Here is a 4,768-nt window from a genome sequence, read left to right as displayed (position 1 = left end):
AATATCTTCAATTCCTGGGGACAAGCTCAGTACATTGCGTCTGAATATTTGAAAGGAAACAAAACAAGAGAAAGATGCAGGAGCTCCGTCGATGCAGACTCTGGTTGTGATGGCTGAGAGTACAGGATGGTGTGGGGGGCAGTCAATGCACAGGCAGATCTCTGCCCTTGGAACACTGCTTGCTAAGTGAGTGTGGCTTATGTAAGCAAAGCTCTGCTTTGCAACCCTATGTCTCTCCTAGGTCTGTAGGACTCTGTTATTCACTATACTGCACCAAATTTAAAAGTTAAGCTCTTTTTAGCAGCCCATGACCACCTTAATGTGAGATAAGTATTTGCTTCCTTGAAGATCCAAGACCAGCTAGCCCCAGTGTCACAACAAAACCCAGCTCTGAAGCTGCACAGCAGCAGTGCACACCACGTCTTCATCATGGACACTTGCAGCTGGCCAGAATCCACGTGTTTCTCCTCCTTTTCAGTTCATTAGCTAGGCTGCCACAAGGAGGAAAGGGAAAAAACAGTGCAGGGAGCTGTCACACCACACAGCTTTGCAGGGTGAAGGCTTGAGCCATTATCCATTCTCCCGTTGGGTCCCCCCAAACAAACACTGCCTGGGCGCCACCACCTCAGCGCCCCTGACACCAGAGCCTTGTTTAGCTAACACCAGATATTTGGGAAAATTTATTCTCTCACTTAAGTTAATAAACACAAAGAAATTCCTAAGCTGTCTTAAGGAAACAACATCTGACCATCGAAATACTCTGATCCTGAGGAGGAGTACCCATTAAGGCTTCTCTCTTTTGGAAGTTGCCATGACTTATCATTGAATGTTGATTAAAAACTATTTTAAAAATAATTTCATGCAACATGCAGTGTCCTCACACACTGTTCAGACTTTGTTATACCTGACACGTCATTTGTCAAATATGTATGAAAGAACAAACCGTTTCTTACTGTTCACTGAACTAAAACTCCTCTGCATATGAACCTACTAAACTCTAAAGGGTTTCTGCAAGGTGTTTCTCAGTCAAGGAAAAGTTTGACCTCAATTACAACAGAAATGCATTGCCTCAAGACTACAGAAGTGAACTTGCTACCTAATAAATTGTTAATTAAATTTTATTTTCAGACAGCTATAAAAATCAGGCACTTTCCTTCCCCATAGTCATGGAGGGCAGAGCCCAGAGCAGTCCTGGTGCTGCACCAGGTCAGGCTCACACGTGTGGTGTGCACAGCTTTGCGTGCGGATCCAGTACACAACAAACCACTGTGGTTTGGTTTTCCATGAAATTTCTTCTTTTTTTTTTTGGTTGTTACCATGGAAATAATAGCAAATGAAGTCACCAATGGAAAATTGCAATTAGTTTTTGGAAACAACCCTGGATCAACCAGTTTAATAGGACTCAAACACTTGCCCATCTGTTTTTGCTTCTCTGTTGCCAAACTCACTTGGATTACCTGTGTGACTGTGTTCTCACACCAAATGTTTTATTCTCCCTGAACGTGTGTGCATTTTGTTATGGAAAAGGACTAATGGCACCAGACAGGGTAAGTCTGCCCTAATCAGCACAGCTATTCAACAGTTATGAGAAACCCCTTGGTAATGAATATTTGGCATAAAGTTGCAGTCCTGCTTCACCTGAGCCTAAAGAAACGATGGAAAAACCTGCTGTGCGTACACAAAAGAAGAAAATACATTTATAACATGACAAAGTTCAGCTGCTTTTTAAAAAATAAATGGCAATTTTCCATCGAAGGGGCAGTTCATATTAAAAAGGCAACCTATAGAGCTGGCTCTCGGGAAACCGTGAATAATTGTCTGCAAATGCCTTTTGGAATAAGGAGCTCTATTAATGCATTCAGCTGAGACTTCTTTGCTGTTTATTCGGGAGCTAAAAGCAAGTGGTCATCTCCCCTAGAGTTTGCCCAGACAATTCTTTCAAGTTTTTCTGAGAGTACCCCAGTGTGTTACTGAAAGCCAGATATCTTACTTTTCTATGGTGAGGCCGCAGCACACCAAGTGATGTGATGGCTTTCTCTGTCCTGGATTATCCCATCTCACGACGACAGACTACTCAAGGCATCCACTCAGAATTACCTGGGGAGCCTCAGCATTAAAACCGTTTCATGAGCTCTAACCAGAAGTATTCTTGCAGCAGCACTCGACCTGGATTTGTGATACCCTGTAAATTCAAGTTCAGGAAGGAGCACGAGCTGTGCTGTGGTGATATCTCTTCCATTTTGTAACATAACTCGCTGCTGTCGAGAGTCAGCCAAGTCCACTCAACTACCTTCACATAATTTATGCATGGAGTAGTTACTCATTCTAATTTATAGTCTTGGTGCTGTCATTAACTGTCACTCATATAATCAATGGGACAACAGGCTGGGGGTGAGCTTGTTGTAAACATGAGTTCTAGAACCTTGTTCAGACACTAGTATGTTCTAGTGGTGTGCAATATGGAAATGTAATAGGAGCTGTAACTGGCTGTAGAACATAAACAAAAATAAAATGAGGAGAGTTATGCAATCCTTGAAGGATATTCCAGCTCATTAGTCAAGCAAATGCAGACAGGACCTTTCGAACCAGGAAAGGTGAAGTACCCTTTCATTTTGGATGCACACAAATAACTAGCACTGAAGCAGTTGTACCAAGGACTACTAAAAAGAGAATATGAAAGAACTTTCAAAACTCTCTAGTTTGCCCCCAAAGGCAGAGCTGCCCTAGATTTTGTTTAGTTTTTTTGTGTTGCTCCCTTTAGGATTACATGCCATTAGCATGTGATGGTCTTTCTTGGGATTTGGACGAATAAAGTCTGCTGATTACCAAATATTTATAAACACTTGGCCAGCACCAGACAATCAGAGGTTTTGTTCAACCATAATTACCCATTTACACTTATCCCTTATGTATTAATATGTGTGTAAGCCTTCAAGGTTTAGGACTTTAAAATAAGATCTGCAGAAATAAGACTTGAAGCATGTGATACCAAGAGGTAAGTCTCCTGATATAAAGCCTGATTTGCTTAACCCCCTTTTATTGCTGCTCAAGCAAGCATGTGATTTGCACAGAACATTAATTCAAATGAACTGAAATGTCAGGCTGTACTATATGTCCAGCCAGGGCTGAGCAGTTCAACGTGAAGAGGTTAATGCATCAACGTGGTCAATTATATCTGGGCAGCATTAGTTTTACAAAGCAATACTGATGAGAACACTATATAAATGTCTCAGAATAAAAATGGCATTGGGTTTCATAAACCAAATACTCAGAAACCCCTGAATTAAACTGCAATTAATTGTGCCACAAAGCAGATGGGTATCTTTAGTTAAAGACTAATCATTTACCTGTCCTTTCACTGTGGGTAGCTGGCTGGCAGCAGGCATTGTCTATGATGGCAAGGTACCTGAAAGTTCTTAAAATTATTTTTAATTTCAGAACTATAAAGAATAGTAGCATGGTTAGGGAAAAAATGGGGATATTAAATGTTTGCACCATGTCAAAGCTATGCTACTTTAATTACAACAGTGCTGAGTGATCTCTGCCCTTACTTCAAGACACCAATAGTTATTTATGCAGAGGGAACAGCTATTTTTAATACTCCTGGAGGTGCCATGACTCCCAGAGGCAGCTCACTCTGCTAAGGGCAGTTTTGCCCATGATGAAACATTGAGTTATGGGCAGTATGTCTGCACTTGTAGGGTTACAGAGCCAAACTCCTCCCTAGTCCAGGGAAGCATTCAACTCATAACGTTTAAAACTGTTATTTGAGGACAGAAGTTAAAGTGGCTGCAAAGAGCAAGGAGAGCTGCCTCCATGAGCACTAATCACTGGGCAACCTTTGCTCTGACTCTGCTACAGATATAATGAGGGCACAATGGAGGGAAGGAAAGCACCATGAGTGTGGATCAAGGATTTATCATCCAGCCTACATCTGTCTGACTGTGTCAGGAGAATTTGTTTCAGCTTGTAGGGGAGTTTTCCAGACAGAACCTTGGTTCTAAAATCTAACTAAAAGCTTCACCTCTAACCTGCTCCCATGGGGACATCGTTCCCCTAGTCCATGGACAGGCTCCCCGTCATAATGCCCTTCCTTGCACACCTACTGTGTTATCCACAGAGAGCTCTGGTGTTCCCCAACATGCTGGAGCCCCCACTCTATCTTTTACAACCCTTTTCCCCACTCCCAGCCCTATTGCTTTCTGCTATGGTATCTTCAGTCTCCTGAGGTGAACATGCTGCCTGGGATTCCAGGGAGGCAACTTGGCCCAGAAACCTGTGCATTACAGGAGGAGAAGCTTCCAGAGCAGCAAGACAAACTCATGGCCACATTAGAAGGTTGCCAAGCTTGTGAATGTTCCTAGGTACAAGAGGACCTGTCAGCAAAGTTACTGCACAAAACAGTGCTTTGGAAGTCTTTGGGGAGCAACTACTTCAGGGGCAGCACTGTGGATCTCTGCTTCCTCAGAAGGCCTTGAGGAGACCTTTGGACATCCTACCAAGCCAGTCACTCATTTGGATTCAAGGCCTTCAGTCCCAAAGTCTTTGTGGGAGAGTCCCAAGGAGTGAGAGTTGCTCCCTTTTCTACTGCAACTTGCCTCTAACTTCTCCTAAAATATCCAAAGGTACCATTTAACAAACGTTTTCTAACTTCCTCCATACTTACAAATCAGGAGTTCACCTGGGAAAGCAGCTGTCCCTCAACATGGAAATGCAGTACTTGGTGAAAACCACTGCTCTTGCAGCCTGCACCATGTCCCTCAGGCCA

The sequence above is a fragment of the Acanthisitta chloris genome, unplaced genomic scaffold, assembly GCF_000695815.1.
Source record: "Acanthisitta chloris isolate BGI_N310 unplaced genomic scaffold, ASM69581v1 scaffold43603, whole genome shotgun sequence".
In the NCBI taxonomy this organism is placed as follows: domain Eukaryota; kingdom Metazoa; phylum Chordata; class Aves; order Passeriformes; family Acanthisittidae; genus Acanthisitta; species Acanthisitta chloris.
This window is presented reverse-complemented; position numbering follows the sequence as displayed.